This window comes from Neodiprion lecontei, chromosome 2, assembly GCF_021901455.1.
Source record: "Neodiprion lecontei isolate iyNeoLeco1 chromosome 2, iyNeoLeco1.1, whole genome shotgun sequence".
Lineage (NCBI taxonomy): Eukaryota > Metazoa > Arthropoda > Insecta > Hymenoptera > Diprionidae > Neodiprion > Neodiprion lecontei.
The window spans coordinates 37,972,732-37,994,499 of NC_060261.1; the positions used below are offsets into that span (position 1 = coordinate 37,972,732).

The 21,768-nt window shown below is 41.2% G+C and overlaps 1 protein-coding gene and 1 non-coding gene across 4 annotated transcripts in view; both read right to left on the reverse strand.

Annotated features, from left to right (window-relative positions):
* LOC107216580 (intraflagellar transport protein 56) overlaps nucleotides 1–21,768 on the reverse strand; it is a 65,368-nt gene that overhangs the window by 26,771 nt on the left and 16,829 nt on the right. Inside the window, exon 1 of one of the 3 annotated variants that reach the window (XM_046730492.1) lies at nucleotides 7,067–7,355. The exons of the other annotated variants lie outside the window; for them this stretch is intronic. The gene's annotated coding sequence lies outside the window, so the exon portion shown is untranslated. Of the gene's footprint in view, nucleotides 1–7,066; nucleotides 7,356–21,768 lie in introns of those variants that run through there. 3 annotated transcript variants of the gene reach the window in all.
* Nucleotides 19,377–19,448, reverse strand: Trnat-cgu. Its single transcript has one exon. It is a non-coding gene; the product is annotated as a tRNA-Thr (tRNA).

Consider the following 21,768-nt stretch of genomic DNA (forward strand, 5'->3'; position numbering starts at 1 on the left):
AACCGTATACAACGGGCCGCGATTGTGCGTCTTTTTCACTTCGCTGGGACCCGTTTCATTTCACCCTAGGTTAGTCCGGTCGGAGTGTAGTATACATTTGAGATTGCAATTTTTCGATACCGCTATTTCATTTTTCTAATAGTTGGGAGGAGTCATTGGTAATCCAAATCGATAATTTCGACCGCGGCCTTCAACTAAAAAGAAATTTAATTGCCTACTATTTTGATAATTGCAATTTTTTTTATCTACCATCGACGTCACGCTACTCAAATCGTAAACTGCAGGCGAAAATTGACAGTCGCCGAAACAATTTTTTAATATCAATTAACTACCGCAGGTGTTCCACGTAAAAGTGTAGACAATATGCATCCATGCACATACATGCATTTATGTAAAGATACACGTAACGTATTACCGAGAACGCATATCACATCGTCATACCGTACGGCACGTGATGTAAATTTTTCGAATTAACATAACCTCTGATTTCGTGGAATTAAAAACCCAAAATATATATATATATATAAACCATCGAACCGTTATCACGTTAGGTATACCGTGAAAGGCCTGAACTCGGTATCAGCGCCTCAAAACTCGACGTAAACTCGGTATTAATATCATCTCGAATTCCTCTGTATTATACGTTAAGCTCGCGGAATTTCATCTCCTGCGTGAGCAAAATTGTTTGAAAATTTCGCCTCCTCGTCCGACAAGGTTTAATTACACTTAGGTAAAATATACCTGTGTGAGAAGGTGTCGCATTACGAGTGAGGTACCAGGGTCTTTGAGAATCTAAACGCGAGATGAGATTTGAGCCTGTTAAATTAACGCATAGCTTCGTCGTCGTGAATGCGTTAAGCCGGATTCACACTGTGATCCGTATAAAGCAAATTGCGACGAATACACGGTGAGATTTTAGTATGTCTGACCGATTTCTGCGAGCAATTAACTGACCCTTCTAATTCATCGTAGCCTCTATCAGCGGCGACGGGAAACAAAGGATGACACGCGTCTCCGCTACAGACACCCACGTAGTCTGCGAATAATTATTACACAGTGCGGAGCGAGCTTAACTAACTCGGCATGCCGGAGCAAGAGCAACTCGTCAAGAAACCCGCAATTTCAAGCCCCCGTAAACCGGGAGGCAGTGCGCAGGGCATCGCCCCTATTCTCGATAACGATCTTTCTTTCAATAAGCTCCAGGGTTCAATCAGTCGGACTCCATTTCAGAACCATTAATCTTCCGGTGTACTGACGGTTGATGAGGAGGATAAAAAAAAAAAAATCAACTGAAAAAAATATAATAAAAAAGAAATGCTCCATTTTCAAAGTTTATCGCGGTGTAATTTACCGTACCTACCTACGCAAGATCGTGTATCATCCATCAAAGTATTCGTGTAACGAAATCAAATTCGACGAATTGACCAATTGTACAAGAAAAACGTGATGCTAAACCGTAACTCGAAATCCCTGACGAAATTGGACAAGACATTACACCTGCGCCGGCTGCATACCTAAGTTAAATTTCAAACAATGGAACGGGCATCGCAGAGTGTATCCGTTTCATACCCATCGTCCACCGCTCTAATTGTCCATATACAGACTCGGATAACCCAACGAACGAGGAGCACGCAAAGCAAAGTAAAACGATCGGACGAGAAGAGCTCGCGGCATCTTCCGCTTTCCCGTTTCCAGTTTCCATCTTCCGTTTTTCGAAATTTTGTACACGTCCTCGGGCTTTTGCCGCAGGGGAGGGGGAAGGCAGCGAAGCGCATCCGCGCACAATGATATTGAATATCCCGCAGCGCGGTTGAGAATCGGATAGGTATCGAGTGAATCCGGTAGCATCGTCTGGCGGGTCAGCGGAGTGCGAAGTGCAGGTAAAGCTCACAGACGAGCTGCATCGTCGGGCGTTGAAACGGGGAGTAGCAATTTACTGGTTAACAAAGAACCGTGCAACGGCGGAGAGAATTTCGGAGGGTAGCTGGAAGGGCGCGGAGCGAGACGGGCAGGAGGACGAGGGCCTGGCCTTTCTCGGAAGAGGCTGCGATCAGCGGTTGGACCGAGTCCGGAGGGTGGAACGCGGACTTCCAGGAAAACTGCGCCGGCGTCGAGCCGGGATTGTGCCGGTTGCATAGGCGTGGCACCGAAATACGGGGGGAGATTTCGCATCGCGGGTAAAAGGCGAGGGCCTCGATTCGCGACGAGTGCAACCCTGCGTCGTCGTCGAGGTTAGGAACCGGCCTTGATCGCCGAATGCGAGAATCTCTGCGCGGCGTGGAGGCCTTCCTGAAACCGGGTTGACGGAATCCGGATTCCGGGATCCGAAGGGTAAGATCCGCGAAATTCGCACGCCTGGGGAAATTTGGTAGGAGAGGAGTGTCTACGCCAATGGAGTTTCGACTCTCTGCCTCCGGGAATCGCGGAACCGAGTTCTCGCGCTCTGGTAGCAGCGAAATAAGCTGACAGCAGCTCTAAGGAGTTTGGTTCTTCTCGCTAGATGCGCCAGATATTGTACTCGTGGTACCTTTGCTCGGAAATTTTCGCTGCCTTATTCTCAATACTCGCCCTGGGAGTTTCGTCAACAATGCCGCGTCGTTATTTCGTCTACGGGGGAGGTCGACTGCCGTCACTCCGGGTGTCACGTCTGTATAGCGTATACCTCAAGCTTTTTCTTTTTCGTTGCTACGGGAAATTTCACACCGATTGCGCTTTGTCTAATTTCATGCCAGGCTCTTCCTCGAAACACGTGATCAAGATTATCTTGCAAATAATTTTTCAATTTTTCTCATTCTGCCAAACTTTGCGAATGATATATATATAACTTGACAAATGGTATTAATATACAATATCTACGCTCCGTTAGAGTCAGCGTCAAATATTTCCGAGAGAATTTTTAAAACTCCTCGTGCGAGTGTTCGTAGTTTCAGCATGCAATAAAGTTCAGTGACGCGTGAGCTTTTTCGCCGCGCCGTTTGAACGTCTTTTTACCGTAACAATTAGTGTAAATGGGCAAAGCTGAGTGTATATCAATCTATAAAAACCTTTCGAATTCACCTTCGACGTTAGAAATTAAATGATCGAATAATTCTTTTTCATGGAAAAGCATCGCGGACCGTACTTCGGTCTCTTTGCCTGTCGGATCCTTCGATATATCGATTTCAATTAATTAATGGTCTCTGCTCGTTTACTCCGACAAATTGTAAGGTGTATTTATAAAAATCACGGTTTATTCCCAGTGCCCTGAGACGGACTTTACTGCTTTTCGCACTCGTATATTCGCTTCGTTCTTCAACTCGGTATTAATTGCTCAAGGCAATCTGTGCAAGTGCACGATAGTCGGAGTGTCGCAATATCGACATTGAATTTATGCCGATCAGGGTGAGCGGTATTACACATACCTACGTATAACGTGTACGGTTTGCACAGTACACTTCGCAAGACATCTTATAATTGCGTTGCGACCCGCGGTGCGTCTCTTGCATCTTTTTTGAAAAACAAACTCTACAGATTGACGGAGAAAACACTGGAGCGGGCTAACGACGTAACCAAACCACTGGCAGATCATCATCCTTGTAACGTTCCACGGGATAAGAACTAAAATTAATTCCTCAATCCCCGATCTACTTCTTTATTTTCGTCTAGATCTTCGCTTCGTCGAGAAAGAAGAAGGAACACGAAGAAGAAGAAGAATAAGGAGAGAATTCTGGGAAGGATCTTAGCCCGTAGCAATCTTCCTGCAGGGTAACGATCTTCATCTTTTCAATTTCTTTTTCTCTTTCTCTCTTTCGCTCGTATTTCTCATTTTTTATTTATTTGTTTAAGTTTTATTTTTTTATTCCTCCCGTCTCACCGTCTCTCGTCAGCTCAGCAGAAATTCGGGACTATATTATAACAGTACATGTTACATTGTTACAGGATTTTTCGCATTTACCTGGACATTGTTGTTATTATTATTATACCTCCGAGAAATGCAATTCGCTTTGAGAATGAAAGCGTCCATATTTTTCCCAAATCTTTCTTCTTTTCAGGTTTCACAATGCTTAAGCCAGGTAATTTTCGGGGAAAAAGGGTACAGCTTTGTGAAAGTAGGAGGGGTATTAGGATTTTAATATTTTTTCGTAGTACTGACGTTCTTGAAAAACGGGTTGTTAGAAACTTGCTGGAAGCATGAAAATAATCAATTTAAAAGAATATTCGACTCTTATCTGCCTGGTGGTTGTTCGTTCCCGATTGAATTCTGATTGGATTCTGATTAACTGTTGGCCGAAGTAGGTATTCGGATTGTTTACTTGACGCTTATAAGTTTTGGTAAAAATCTTGACACTATATTCAGCCGATTCCTTTAATAGTGGACTTTCTTGAGATAATTTCCCGAAAACAGAATTTCAACTTCAAAGAGCGCTTTTTGACTCTGGTATTACAAGAAACGTTTCATTTCACGTGAATCGAATCTAAGAGAATTGCTAAAATACCAGAATCAAACTTCGAATCACAATTCAAAATGGGTATTAAATTGAACATTTATTGATATTGATGTTTTTTATTTAAAACCCGTAACGAAAGGAAAAATTATTCTTCAAATTGTGTACGGAAAAAGTTTTTAAAAATCGGTCGATGCGTTCCGGTTTTATTCACGTTTTAAATCAGACCGGTTTCTTTTTCGCCCACTCTGCATGTGTAAAAGTTTCAAGAAAGTTGTCAAGTTATAACCAAGCCGAGAATCCAGATATTATTTCAGGCCTCCTTTCCGTCCAGTTTGCGCGGTTAGCAAAAAACTTTTAATAATTTAATGGAGCGTGTCGTGATGCTGTGCATACGTTATAGATAGTAGATCTGTGTAACAAATACACGCATACGATATATAGATTTGTTTTCAAATTAACGACGACATCTGACGTCTGTATGAATGTATATATATATATATACATGACTACGAGGTACCAACAAATATGATGATCTGCAAAATGAGACTATTTTTCTTCAACTTGTTTTGCATTCTGATATCATCAAGCATGTGTATAATTAAAACACCGTATCCGTTATCTGCAGAGATACAAACCACGTATCTCTCCAACTCCCGATTATACGTATTATATTATACTAGCTGGGTTATATGCAAATGTATCATACACATACATGTAAGAAACAATCGTTTCGATACATCGCTGCATCGACCGGCACTGCAGCCACCAACTAACGGAAAATGATTACCTATCTAATTTCACGATATTACCGGCATATAGAGTCGAGCTTGAGAATATTGATTCCCGTTTCCATGCCACATTATAGACAGGATATTTGCGAGCCAGTCATTGCCACTGCTGCAGAACTTGATACGGTCCCAAATATTATTATTATTCTCATCACTGGTATCATTATTATCACTATAGGGGAGCTGTGCGAAACTTAATTACATTTCTCGGGGCTCATCGGTTCGTCAACCCCCGGCAATGTTCCCCGAATCGCCGATGCGGCCGAATTCTATTCGGACTACCCATACGTATGTGCCTTTGTATATAAAGTTGCGGCGAAAACTTTTGAATTGGCTCCGTTCGGTCTGGCTGGGATTTCTAAAGCGGCTTTCTCCGCGTACCGGGGCCAGATGTTGACGGTTTTATTCTCACACAGGTATACACGCAATATATCCACCTATAATACGGTACGGTTTCGACTCGCTTTAGAGGTACATACCGCAAAAACCGAACCTGGTGAACTAGTTAAATTTTACCTAAACTTGGATCACCTTCGTCCCGATGAAAACCGCGAGTATCCGTAAAAAATTTCTCGCCAAATTACCACAATTCGTCAGTTTCGTCTACGACTATGCCTAAAGGTATACATGATGCACAATATAAATTCGAAATGGGATATCCGCCGCGTTATGCCGTGTACAGAAATATTTTCACGGTATATTAATGCATCTGGTGCAATGCACGGTTCGTTGTGCCCGAGACGGTTTCGTCGATTAGATAATTTGATAACAAATGTATACATCGATACATACTTATACCTGTAATATACAACTTGCGGCTCGAACATGCCTCTTGGCCAATTGTACAAATAGGCCAGTTTTGAAAGTAGCCGCCTTGCTTGCGCGCGAGAGTCTAATAACTCGTAACTGTTTTCCCGGTAACAATTCTACACAACAGGTATCCACACACAATATCCCTAGGGTAAAAAACGTCTCGCAATCGAGTCTCTCCCCCACTCGCTCCGCTGCAATTTTATTGTTATAATTTTGTAATCTCCCTGCTGCATTGTCAGCGTACATACACGTACGTAGAGTGCAGTGAATACGTATTACGCACGATGTTAAGTCTCGCCCACGTGTTTATACGTTCACTCTGGTATATTTATAAACCGTGCCGAGCGCAGAGATTCGTGCCGATAATAAACCCATATGCACGCGTAATCCGCGTTACAACGCTTTCGCCAATCTCTCAACAAATCGGAATCGGAACGTTATTCCGAGAAAGGTCGTGACCCCGGGTTCTCGAGGCTGGAAATCGGAGCGGAAATCGCTCCTCGGTTACCTTCGCGCATTCGCGTACATTTGTATATGCATAAAGATAATAAGCACATACGGTATAGAAGGCGACAAACTTTTCACGCGGGAGATATTTTTCACCTGTACAAGTTGAACCGAGCCTCCTCAACCGGCATCCTACGATGTCCCGTATTGTTATGCAACACGGTTGCCCGCAACCGACGAATCGTTTCCTGTGTTGTTTTTATTCTGAAAACAATCGCGAGCGCTTCTATATCGGCGCTGCCGGCTGCCGTCGTCGGCAGCGCGTAACAACTTCGGACCTGTTCGATCGGACAACAAAGAGTCAAGCGAGAGAGAGAGAGAGAGAGAGAGAGAGATATATACAGAGAGAGATGAAGAGATAAAAAGAGACAGAGAGAGCGAGCATGCTGGCTGCGGTTGTGCGTGAACGAAAACTCGATCCAAAGAGGTTGGATTGATTCGCCGAGGAAACGGACCGAGCGCAAGGGGTTAAAAAGTAAGGAAGGTAGAATGTTTTTGAAAAGTGTTTTTTTACGAGATCGAGAAGCTTACCTCCTTCGTCTCGTCCGGAAGCGAACACCTCTCTCGTATCCATCGACCGACGCTGAGGATGAAGGTTCGTCGTTGTTTCGAGGCATCCAGGAATCGCGCTCCTTTCACTCGCGTTAATTGTTGCTCCCACGTTCCTGTGTGTATTGCGAACGGTCGATAACCTCGCGACCCTCGCGAACGATCGTTCAACTCCGCGTTTAACCGAGAAATATATTATTACGTATTTCGGGAAAACCCCTGGGCATCCACCGAATGGTCGACACACACGCTGAGCACGTCTCGACAGACTACTTGCTCAATGCTTTAAGCACGCTGCTCTCATCGTTCCTGACAAATCCTACCGGCAGAGAGCGCTACCACCTGGCGGCCCTTTACACCCCACACCTTTGCGTTCTCATTGTCAGATTCGCGCGACCAGCAACGTGAAAAAAAGTTTGCCTACTTTCCCTTTCACCGATCTCGTATTTTGAGATATGAAAAACTTGAAATTCCGGGTCACAGAGCGACCCAAAGACCAATGAACAAACGCAATTTCGAGTAAAATTTTTAAAAGTAACTGGAAACATTGTGACCAGTAGCTATTAATTAGTTATACGTAGTCATAAGGTAGACCACAAAACGTACTTGGGTTCATGTTAAAACATTTTTTCCCGAAACAATTTCATTCAATGTTATACTAGGTGTACCATATAAGCAAAACAATCAATACTTCCCTAACAAATATCACGTTACATACAAACTTTGTGTCAAGTTCAAAGGACAGGTATCAAGATAATATGTACAATCCGTTGTAAAACAGAAAAATTACAAACAATAAAAAAACTAACGAACTTGAACCTTTCTTTCACTCCACTCTAAGCTTTTCTACTTTGGTTTATCTGGAGTTTTTACACCGCTCATCAAGTCAATACACCTCGAACGCAACCGGGGCTTTAGTTTTACTAATGAGAGAACGTAAAACATCTCCCAACATTTTCCGACCGTCAGTTTTACACCTTCAGGCCAAAGTATAGGTCACCCTACTCGTGTACCTATATATAATTCAATTTGCATGTACTGCAAGTACAAATTATTACCCGTAAGCTGTAGAGTAGCAACGTGGGTAGTAAAATAGTTTTTTCTTCATACCTCGGTCGAAAGTACGCATTTTCGTCCCCGGTTTGGTGGAGAAAAATAGATTTTCGCACCTTGCTAAAACGTCGCACGCGCCATCTGTGTCGCGGGAGGAGAATCAAGCGATATATTTCTAAACTCTGACGCGTTAGATCATGGAAATGCCGGTGTAAATTCGATCCGAAACGCGAAGCTCTTATTATGACAGTGAAATAGTACGTACAACAGCAAATGCGTCAGAGTGTGATAAGCTGTATGCGTACATTTATAGAAATTATTACGAAAATTACGCTGGTTACTTACTGGTAACGCGACGGATCGAATTAAGCAATTGGTTTGCTTGGATGCGTTACTTACTGGTGATTACGATTTCGGCCGTGTATTGACTGTAAAAATGTACGAATAAGGCATTTCAATGCGTCCCAATTACAAGAAGCAATTTCTATACGTTAAACATTTCATTACAACACTCGATGAGATTGTTTTTCTACATATCCACACATTTATCGGACTCTGCAGATGTTTTTTCTTACACTTCTGATTTATTTATTATATTGTGCAGCGACTAATCGTGAGAAATATTTTTCATCTTCCTCCCAGCTGCTTCGGGTTAACTTTTTGATCCGTAAAACAAAAACTATTATTCTACTCTCGTCTTGAATAAAAATAGCGCGGAATTGCAGCTGTTGACATCGCGGATTGCAAACTGCATCTCTTCAACTACATTATACACGTATGTATATAAGTTGAATCGTGTCGTACATACTTTCACCGCAAGAATTGCACTCATCCCACAAATCGCCGAGAGGATTTTCATGTCCTTATTTTCTTCCGCTCTATAACCTGGATATGGAATCTGTACAGCCATTATCATTTTTTCATTTCACAAATCGATGCTACTCAAACTGCGACAAAATCAAAACATCTTCAGCCCCGAATTCCTTATACCTATGAAAACCTCGCAAGTAGCACACGATGTTATTATTATTGTTATTGGATTATTTTAACAACTGTTTTACACGACATAAAATTGTGAAATCGCATTTCATCGCACGGTTGTTTAGAAGAAATTCAGCTGACGCAAACGAGACGCAAAAGAAGCGTGCCACTTATATATTGGTACATTATGTATGAATACAAATAAGTGGGAAGATTAATATTGAAATAAAACGATTCCGATTGGTAATTTAAGCGCGTATACAGCTATTATGTATAATGTTTTCTTGTACCGGCTGGCAACACTTTTCGGTTTTATATAATTTTAATTAAGATTTTCAATGTCAACAGCGACATCGTCAGTCCCGAATACATACATGACACGTACCCATAGCTTACAATATACCCACGTATATGTGAATTTATGCAGTTAATTATCCCCGTGATTAAGCCGCGAAGACGTTAATTCGTTGTAGCAATCCGACGCCTTGACCACAGAAATGTTTTCCCCTCATCGCCTGTAACAGCGTATATAATCACTATGACATCTGCATTGCTGTTCAAATTTCGCTTCATAAAAAATGCAAATGCAAAACTTTGAGGTACTTTTCGGCTTGCGAATGATTCACGCCGAGAGTTAAAACGGGCGGAAAAAAGAACCGCCTCACTTTTCCTCATAATTATTCCTGCCACATTGAAATACGAAGGGATAAAAAATATCCTGCCGAGATCGCGGCCGCAAAAGGAATGAAGAGAAATATGAAAATTAACCGACAGTTATCGCGGTGTTGTACGCTTATCGCGGCATGCCGCTACATAATACCTGGAAATTCGCGTAACACAGTTTATCAGCGATTGTCGTTAATGCTCAAGCACACACGCTGAGCGACTTGGATGTGAGATTTGGGTGTAACCTAAGTTCCTACATCACGCTTCCGTGATCAAACTAACCTGACGAAATCTCGTCAACAATCTTTTCGACCAACTCTGCGTATCGTTAATCTAAATACTTGTTCCGTGATGTACTGCAGCGGTAAACAAATTCCAACTTCACAAGTTCACCGTCCCTGATCTGAATGATATACATATATATTCGGTCGTGAGCATGGAACGATTCCATTTTTACTCGAGGTTATCAAACGAATGTGGTCGAAAATTTCTTACAAACTCAAGGTCAATAATATTAACATACATTTCTGACGCGAATTTTAATGTCATATAACATGCATATTTTTCACCCAGAAGATTATCTTGTGAAATAGTAATTACGGTCGCAACTTATAATTATGAGATCGAGTGAATTTCAAAGGGAATATTTTCACGAATAAAATTACCTTACCCGGTCGGATTTTTCGTACAGGATTATCGGTATCTGAGAGGTTGTATTAACGTGAGTATACCTATACATCGGAATTCAATCATGGTTGGCACGTATTGAGAAGTTTGAAATTCCCGCCAAAATTTCGTACCGACATAATTACGGTAAAATTATTCCAAGCGACCCTTTTGATTATAACATAAAAGGGTTCTCGGGTGTGAAAGTCGATAATTAACAGGGGCGTAATTTGTTTGAAAGCGTGGCATTGCCCGTTCTCTTCTTGTTAACCAAGATTACGATCGGGTAAAGCCGGTGAATCGAGGCGAAATGAAGAGCAGGAAAAATACGACATCTGTCTGGGAAATTAAAGAGCATTAAAATGTAAGCCTTTCAAAGAATTCCGTCACGTATATTATTTATTTATAGATAACGTGAGCGCTATAAAGCTTTTCATAATCACACCCAACACTCTACAAGAATGTACAATTTTCTCGGTGACTGTGTTTTTACACCTCAAAGGGATCCCTGCGTATTTAGCAAGATCCAGCCGAAGAAAACCTGAACGTTTAAAAAACATATTCAACGCGGTAGTTCTCAGAAAACAACAGAGCAAAGTTCAAAGAGTATGAAGTAATATATTATACTTCTTAATACCTACTTTTTTATGCTGATTTATTTATTTTTTTTCTGTTCCTTACGATCATCAAGCAATACGTGAATTACAATAATTTATGTAGAAATATTAATGATATGGGTAACATGGCAAGGAGCAACGATATTTGAAATTCGCTTAGTGCATAATATTATTCCTTTTGTATGACTAACTACTTTATTTTACGTCAGTAATACAAGTTTATGCAATGTCGTGAACTTGAAATTCGATCTTTGATCTGCGATTTGGAAATGGTAAAATTATTCTGCCGGTCAAAATGCAAAAGTGAATTTTCGTTTACATTCAGCTCTCCGATATGTGTTAAATATGGGAAATCGTAATTTCCAATTCTTATTTTTCTTAGTAATGAAATCTCTTCAAAATTTGGGAAATAAGAAGAATTAGGATCATCCCCGTGGGTTGACAAATGATTAAGAAAGGTTCGGAAAAATAATGGAGACGCTCAAACATCTGCAGCTAGTTTCACATTCGATTTTGGATTATTGTACGCCAATGCAGCTGAAATTAGATTATTTTTGCATTTTATCATCAATTTTTCGAACTATTCTTACACGGATAGTGTCAGATCTTTGGGTCACGGATTCTGCTGAAACTTCTAGGAGTGTTTCTTTACCCCAAAATATGGAGCTTCTGATGCGTCACTTCATCCCTTGGGCCGTTTTTCACTCCGATTAAAATTGATTATATCGACAGTGTAACGACGAGTGGAATGACCTGATAATCGAAACCTGTTGCATATTTTTCCCTGAAATGTTAATTTGCATTGTCCTCTATTGAAGTTTTGACAACAAGTTCTCATACATTGAAGTGTGAACGGATAAAATACTGTTACTTCAGACCCACGGTAAAGTTTAAACCGAGAATTTCCGAAAACCCGACACAATTACTCAGAAAACGTAAGAATTGTAAAATTTAATCCATGTCAAAAAAATAGGACAAAAGTCTCCATACAGCGGATCCGCATAAAAATTGTCTAATTTCGAAGCGTCGCGCGTCGATTCGTTGATCCTCGGAAGGTTTTCCACCTCGATGAAAAATAGTGATCAAAGTTCAACAAACAATCGGCTACAACACAAAGTGTTCACGTACACGCGTGTATGTGGATTATTACGCGAAGCGAGCCTTCGCCGCATCAGTTAAAAGCTTATAATCAAGCGATTTCTCGGAAGCTGAAATCACAATGAAAAGCATTATTCAAATGATTCCTCGGATCTGCGCCGAAGGCGATGTCGTGTCTTTGTTGCGTCGGCGAGGTGCAGCGCGTGCTTCTCGGAGACGAGGCTGTAGCCTCGCTGCAGCACCCGGTGCACACTGCGGCTGTTCGAGGAGGCGCAGGTGGGGCGGTTCGGGGCCTCGGACCCGCTTTGCTTCTTCTGGGACCCTCGACGTCGCCTCTTTTCTCCGTACCGCAGCTGCCCTCGATTAACCGAGCCGTTCCTCTAATAAATTTCGCTTCCACCCCGATTGTCGATAAAGCCGGGCATCAAACTTCAATTCACGGAACTCGTATTTCCGTTTTTGCCTCCAAGTATACGTCCCATACACGTATACACGCACACTCCTTCGTATATGAATTTTAATTATCATATATTTTTCTTCTTTTTTTTTCCGAAACCAGAATGATATCTCGCATATTAATTTTCCTTGTTGAGCCGTGAACCATGTTCTAAAAGCTCCGTACACGCGTGCGCGATGTAAAAATGTACGCAAAGATGGGTTGCATTTTTTTGTCATCCTCGAGTACGCACGTACAATAGTAACATGTATAGGTATAAGCGCTTTACTGTAACGCGAAAAAATACATACGGATAATATATCACAAGTACTGGTTATTGATCTACCCGATTAGGACGTCACCATAGATACAGAATCGCGCTGAGCTGTGTTCACGGCACGTGATTACACGTGTGAAACCCATCCGTAGTTTCTCGGAAGTCGTCTCTAACGCCTCGACGTATTCCAAGTACCTGTACCTGTACCTGTATAACCGTCTACATATCTGACGGTGTCTCATCCAACGCACATTTACAGGACAGAAGAGAATCTCGTCCGAAGCAATTTGCCCGGTACGATCAGATCTATTAGCGAAAACCATGCTGCAATCATTATCGTCTATACCTGTAATAAACTTACTCGCCGTGCACAAGCGTTTGCAAAACGCAATTACTGTACCTACTATACACTTCGAGAGCTGTGCGCAGGCACGATAAAAGGACAGCGGCTGGACGTGAAGCCTTTCGCGTAAACTGACCTCTGAGCCCATTTATTCCTCTTTCTTGGGACGCGGGACTCGCGTTCGGAGTTCTAAATTTAAGTTGACCATTAATTCCGAATCTTAACAGCTCACACGAGACATTTGCAGCAAATTATGCGCTGCAATCTTGGCTATAAAAAATATACAAATCACTTGTAACGTCAATCCGTACTCTTTGTATAACTTCAGCCTATAGAGATGATAATTGGCAGAGCCGTTCTAAACTGCCTTTTAAAATTCAGCAAGTGTGAAAAAAAACACACACACGGTAAAACCTCACACTCGTAGCAAGTGAATTGCAAATTAAAATCGGTGAACAATACATCGTCATCGAGTCCCGCCTCCGTCTACGTCATTCTGGACTTTTCGAGCGGTACGATTAGATTTGATCGAAAGAAAATCGTCGAACGTAAAATGATTCACGAACGGATCTTGACTTCGTCACTATACGTATAAGATAAGGCTGTAACGGTAATAAAAGATCCGGCGTACTACGGTCAGGTAGGCTTGTGCAGATTTTTTCCATATAATACATCAAGGTCGTCGCGATTAATCACCGCGCGAGTGTCTGCAAAACGTTGGGATTCATATCGGCGGAGGACAACCGATCACGTGGAAATGATGCTCGATCATGACTCATAAGCAGCACAATCAAAGACGAGCGATTGATGCGAATGTGCATCGCGCGTGTGATTGAACTGAAAATGTAAATCATACGGTTCTCTAATCGGCAACTTTAACGAGGCCCAAGTTATTTTGTAATGATTAACGTTTTGGAAAATCGTCATTTCACAGTTGCAGGAATGAAAGATCTGATATTCGGTGAATTATAATAAGGCAAAATGTATTCGTATTCTTAAAACTTAACCACTTCAAAGTCACTGTAAGAACTTGGATAATAATAATTTTTCCCACCAATGTTTCGTTGGGTAAACGTTACTGACTTCAGACCGGTTTTATTAATCTGTACAACGGCCGTCGTTTGAACTTTATCTTAGTTTTCTGGGGTGACGTCAGGGATTGAAACATCTGACTGTTGCAGATCAGCTGATGACGTAATACGTCTCGTCTTAAACTTCAGTTACAAGTTTCCAGGTAGCCAAAGCATTCGCTGATCCTGTTACCTGGCTATTTATAGAACGCCTTTTCTTAGAATCATGTCACATTACCTTCTCTCCTTTCTTAAACAGCTTCAACTATCTTATAAAATATTCACCATGCAGGTTACTATTCTTATTAGCGGCGCGGCATGATAGAAACTGCAGACGCGATTCTGCGATTGAAATTACACGGCCGAATTTAGCCTTGTTCTCGAAATTGGAATTTCCGAAAAAACGGATCCGCGTCCTGTATTTACGAAGCAAACGAGCCATTTTACTCAACTCGAATATTATAATATGTACAGGATATTTACTTCCCACGCGCAATGAAAGTCTTAATATCGTCAAACATATACGTGGAAAGAAATTACCTCAACGATGTATTTCTTTCTCATCTCTTTCCTCTTTTTCTTCGACGACGTAGAAAATGTAAAAAGATGCAAAAAAGGAAACAGTCCACGATTCGGGAACAAGTCGCGTTGTTTTGGGTGTATCTTTGATTCGGTCCCATAAAATTATTCGACTTATCAGTTTTCACCTGAAAGCACTTTCTGCACGGGATCAATACGCTTCGTATTCATCTTCTTTACTCCCTTCCTTTTCTTTTTGTCTTCAATAAATCGTTGCAATACAGACGAACAGGGACAGCAAACGTATTCAGTTGGAACCTTATTTTCCACGCTTCTCTGTCCTGATATTATACGATTGAATGAACGACGGTAAAAGATGCTCCGACTGTGCCATAAGTGAGAAATCAACCGCCTGAGCCTGAGATTGTCCGTCCGTCTGCAATTCTCTCACATTGTACCCAGAATCAGATACGCGGCTCGTTGCAGAGAAATAATATCAGGATCCGCTGAACCACCCTCTTACATCTTCAATAATGTCCCTTTATTAGACACATCCTCCCACGCGATTCGTGGTATTGTTACCGGGCAATAAAGCTCTTCCCGGAACACCGCGGTTGTACATGGCTTTCTAGCAAGAAGAAAAAGAAGAGAAAAGGAGAAGAAGGAAGGACGAAAAAATATACGCGGTAAAGGAATGTTATACGTAGAGGTTGAAACTTTTTTCGAGAAAACAAACGTCCGACATCGACGTTATTTGCTTCAAACATGTACGATCTGGGTGTGATTAATAATTTCAGGACGTACAACAATCTAGAAAGGAAGTTTAATAACGTAAATAAATTACGCACCAGAAAATGTTTACTCACGCTGTTTGCGTCCGTGATATACATACGGGGTATGTGTAATTACGAAAGGGAAAAAACGAAAGAATAAAGATTAACATTCCGCGAAACTCCGGAGTGCGTAGGATACTCGTTGATAAGAGCGAGCGCCAGGCCGAAGCGAAACGCCTCTCGGATTCGTGATACGGGACAAGTTTAAGTTCGGATGAATTTTGCGGTCGGTTATGGACGAAGCGAGACGCGTTCCTCGGACAGCGGATGTGGTTGACCACCAGACCTCTCGTCTTCTGCTAGTTATTCGTTAGGGGAAGTAGTCGAAGTCCAGCTGACCAGCCGTTCGGCGGCGGCAGCCAAATTGAGGTCTACAGTGCTACGGCTTCTACCGAACAATTTATTTCCACACAGCCAACGCGTCTGCGGTCGGGAATAGCTATTTTCGTACCTAGGGCGTAAAATCCCGGTTTACGCCTAATATGATGGAAAAAAAGTATTCGTACGGTTTTGAAAGCTCGTAGCTCCGTCCTATTCTGGAAATGATAATGCGTAAGAACGACCAAGAATCGATTTTTGATTAAATCGATTCATTTTTTCCCGATTAATCGAGTATAGTCGGTTGTTTTTCAAACACATTTTTCCTCACAATCGGTTTTTGTTTTTTACTCCTACGAACGACGCAATACAATATCATTTATGGGATTAGAGTATCAATTATTATCATTGTCTTATTTACTAGGTACCGATTTGATACGATAAGTGAAAAATAAATAAATACTTCCAACTGAAATTGAAAAACATTTTGAATGAAACTGTAAATCATGAAAAAACTTTTCCGCCATTAAGACTACATCTTGAAGTTTACAAAATTTTGGTTTTATATGCACCGTCCCTAAAAAATACGAAATGATCGATTAATCAATTCATTTTTACCGAGTCAATAAAGTAGTGTTCGATTATTTTTCTGGACTCGATTAATCGACGCGTCGATTATTCTTCGCTTAATGGCCATCGGTAATTATGCGACGCTGAGACATTTGGCGGTGAAAAAATTCGTCGCTCGGACCAACCCATATTTAATTTTAAGACATCTCTTGCGTCATGTTTTTCGCAGTGAATCGTTCAATGTGATAAAACTGAAGCCCGACAGCTTGCACGAAGCTCCACCGTGCTTTTCTATTCGCTAATTTAACCTGAAGCCTGCTTCGTCCGTCGATAGCCGGCAGTTCTCGGCGCCATTTTGCGTATATTTTATTGTTATCGTCAGTCACGCTCCTGCAATATTCGTTCCCAATATCACGGAGGCTTCTTCTCGGCTCTTCTTTTTCGCGATGAGATTTCGACGATCGTTTCTAACGGCTGTCACCCGTCGCAACGGTCGAGCCGGACGAGGTCGGGAGTTGTGACAACTCGGATTCGTCGGTTGCAGCGTTATTGCGAATCTGCCGTTCACCCGCGGCCCATCTTTCTTTAAAACTCGTTAAAGTCACTATCGGCGATACGGCGTAACGACTTGCGGGAACTGCTGCGGCAAAACGTGCGGCCGGGCCGCTCTCTTCCACTCGTAAAACGGCCCGCCGCGCGCCGATAGCACGGATTCCGTTCAACCGTATCATCCTCGACGCATCTCCTCTACTCGTACTCGCGTGCGGCTTCTTAGGATGATGATAATGATGATGATGATGATGATGATGATGAGTGCTTTCGTCGGTCGGTCATTATGCAATACGTTTTCATGATCCCGTCGACGTGCTCAGCCTCGTGTTAATCCGATGTTTCTGCATCAGTTTCATTGCGGCCATGTATCATCAAACGCGTTAATTGATTCGAGTATTCAAAGATCGGATTGACGCTAATACTGTACGATTGATTAAAACTTTCAGAAACTTTATTGTCGATTCTGTCAAAGAATGTCAACGTACACATTTTCAGATTTCAATCGTAAATCGCTTCTTCTGATCGGTTTTTTTTTTTTTTTATCGTCGTGACACAAAGATATGGTTCGTTATTCGACATTGCAGCCATTCGTGTATAATCGTTAACGCAGAAATTTATAGTCTTGTACTGAAACTTTTATCATTTCGCAGACGGAGACGCGCGATAATATTTTAAAATTGTGTTGTTTCTTAATAAATGACCTAAGCATCCAAAATATCCGACAAACTGAAATATTCGAGGGGACAGAAATTTTTCACAGTCTCATGTATGTGAAAATAAAACGAAGAATCTGTAGAATTAATGCATTATAAAATCGTGTACATTAACTCGTTCTGCGAAATCAGTAAATCGTCTTTCAAATGTCAAGAACTAATCATACTCGGAAAAGATACTTAAGAACGTATTTATGTACTATATACGCAGCACCAATTCATATAATACGCATCAATAACAGATTAATTAGTTGTAACCGAGTTAACGGACGCGAAGCACAAACACCTGCTGGTGTCTGATAAACCTGGCGCAAGATAGCAGAGTTTCTTTTCATCTCTCATTTTTCTTTTGGTTTTCCCGCTAGTTTAAAATTTTTACCCAAATTCAATTTTAATGACGCTATAATATACAAACATAATAATTTCTTCAAATTTACGGAAATGTAGGTAATAGCTATTAATCTGTCGTGCATCGTGTTACTTATACATGTAAGATTTGGAACCTGCAATTTGTTCCGAGAAAATTTGTTTCACATCCGGCAAGTGAAAATTAGTCGAACGCAACCTAGATCCATACTATGGCTCATTTCCGTGTACAAACTCACAAGTACACGGCTGTCAACATTTATTCATTCGACTGTATGTACAATTTGAGATTTGCCTCTTGGAATTGATGAAAGTTTCATTCGCTGGGTGGAAACTCGCATGCAACATAGACTTTGCTCGAAAGTAAGCGCAAGAAAGTGATCGATCGCTAAGTTTCATGCGACTTTGTACAGGCACACTTTCTATAACGAAATACATGAAATGGTCGCGGTTTACTAACACACAAAGTGTCTATGTAAAAACACTGAGACATGGGAAAAGTTGTTGCAAATTAAGAGAATTTGCAAAGGCTCGTTCGAAAGTTATGAAAACTTGGAAATGCCGGATATACCCGTTGGGTAGAACGACTTGTGAATTTCATTTTAACTTCAAAAGAAGCTCATCCAAACTCTCTTCTTGTTTCAATTTTCTCCTCCGACGAGTAAAACGAATACCAAGAATTAACGTTTACCTATCTTTACCACGAAAAGAGGAGCTGGCTAAGGAGTATCCTTTAAAATTTGACCTTACAACTAGTCACTCTTCCTCTAATCTCCCATGCATTCTTCTTTTTTACAAATTCTCTTCCTGGCGTCCCTTACAAGCGGCGTAAGAAACTAATTTACAGCTTTTTCCCTGACGAGCGGTGCCGAGGCATTGATGAGAAAATTACTGTCCTCGAAGCGGAAGTAAGCATCTATAGTTGACCGAGTCCGCCCTCGCCTGCCCCTCGCCTCGTAAAATAGAGACAGGAGAGCGAATACGTAATGAAATTGATCGGTTTCTCGGTACAATTTAAATAAGTCACGCTCAGCTCGGTTCGCGCGATGAGGAAGAAAGCTAATGGAGGAAATAAAAAAAAAAAGGGGGAAAAAAACAAGGATGAAGGAAAGAAAAGGAGTAAAAAAAAAAATCCCCTTCCATTCCAGGAAGCAGGAAGCTGTGCGAGGAGCGGTCGACCCGAGGAACACTGCGAACCTCGGCAAAATATCCCCTGCCTCCTGTGAGGTTTGAACTCACGACCCCTGGTTTACGAGACCAGTGCTCTACCACTGAGCTAAAGAGGCTCGCTTGTGAGCTCCAGGAAGTGTGATAACTCACTCTCGTCTCATCCTCGCCCTCGATCGTCCGATGGGAAAACTCGTTTTTACCATACGTATTTAAGGATTGAGGAAAGGTAAAAAGAGCTGAGGTTTCGCGTCATTTTTTTAAACACGTGTAAACGTTCCGCTGAAACGATTTATACAACCGATTCCGAGTAACCTGCGCGGGTCGCTTGAGTTTTTAACTGTTAGGAACGAGTTCCGCAGGCTTTGTGACATTTGAATAATTACACGCTTGCAATTAACCAGCGGTGTAAATACTTGTGCGTAAAATAAGCATCCACCTAACGTCTTTCGGCTTGTTTATCAGATGTTTTCTTTTTTTCTCTTAAATATATGCATAAAGTAAGCGACTGTCAACCGGCGAGATTGTTCTTTAAATTTGTCGAGATGAGGAAATATCTTTTCTTTATCGCTGCATAAGTATTCTTGATACCGAGCTACTTCTGGGAAATCGCGATAATTTAATTGGAGGTTTATTGCTGGTCTTGTGTTCGCTGGTAACAAGTTTTAATTTTATCGACTTACAATGACGTACATTTTTTAACCACGTGTAGGAATAATTTCCCTCTTACTTGCCGTCTTTCTTCCTTGTCCAGGGTTAAGATTAGCACTTTATCAGAAGCCAGAAGCCAGAAAAATAATATGACTTATCCGGGTATGCAATTATCGCTATGAATAGTTATGCGTATGAAATTGGCCTTATTTCTTGTTTACTTTCGATTACATTCAAAGTTGTTCGACATCGTTTTACGATATACGAACGGTCTGTTTGTCTTTAATTTTCGGTTATCCCAAGGGGAAGGTATTGAAAACGATTCAAATTACCGACACAAAAATACCCAACGTTTTCACTACACTAAGCAGAGAGATGTAATTTGACGTGAGTAAAAAATTAGCTGAGCCATATAATACAAAGTCTAGCAATTAGTATAATGCAAGGTTTTGCTATCGTCGACCTACTTTTTTCCTGAGAAAATTCACTGAAATAAAACAGCCATCTATGTGTTGTCAGATAACCTAATAATAATAATAACGTAAATATCGTTATAAATCGACGCCATGTTGATTTGAATGTAGTCCATTGACAAGCTAAAATATGTGCAAATTATTCCGTCGCAACGGACAGCAAAACTGTTCTTTTGTTTATCTTACTTTGTTGCTTCCTTCGCACAAGATCAATATGAAATGATTTGATGTATTCGAAATGACTGCGTGTATGTTCTTAATTATTGAACTGACTCTGTGAAAATAGTTACAAATACTTTTTATTCGCGGCATAATTATTGCATTTTATTACAATATTATAATATCAATATTTGTTTCGATTAAATTTGATAAAATACGTGAAAACATTAAAATTTAAGCCGTTTTTAATGAAAGACCTCAAAGACGGCGCTACAGGTTGCAGAAATTGGCGGTTAATAAATTGACCGCAGATAATGTCGGGTCTCGTTTTGAGCGTTGATAAAGCTTCGCAAATAAAATTGGCAAAAAATAGTGTATAATGTGGATCGCATAAAAATAATTGGACGACGAGTACGTGGGCTACACATTTTACAAGCATAGGTTAGCCACAACCTAGCTGCGCAAGCGACGTTCTGCGTTCTCCCGAGTTATTTCACCGGGTTCCGCGAATCCTGGCCATTATTTTTTTTTACCCCTCGTGAGATTTCAATTACCGTTGGGAAGCTGGAGAAGCAGAAGCCCTCCAAACAAGGTGGAATTTCCGGAACGCGTCGTACCAAGAATTTGGAAGTTAAAATCTCATTTCGAGACTCAAGTCGTAACGTCATTAACTTCTTCTTATTTTGCTGCTTCTTCGTCTCATTCTTCTTCTTCTTCCTCTTTTTACTCCGTGCGTCTTTGGTTTTTCTTTTTTTTTAATTCTTTTTATTGCTGTTGTTTTTCTCTCTAAATTTTCTCCTCTACTTCGTACTTAATCTCCGCCTCTTTCAACAGACACCCGATCTGATCTTCTCGCGCGTCGATTTACCTTTCTCTGGTTGTTGCCACCCGATACGGTACCCGTATTGATTACAGAGAGAACAATCGCGGTACGTGTAAGACAGGAAATTACCTGAGATTTTGCCATCGCGTTAAAATGACTGGGGATATTTGACCTGAAGACGTATAATCATCGGGGGGGGGGGGGGGGGGGGGGGGGGGGGGCAACAACTAGAAATATTAATATCGAAATTTAAGTAACAATTCTACTTTCTTTGAATTTTTAAATAAAATTACGTTGTAAGTTTTTTCTATCCGCATGTCCATCGTATCACTC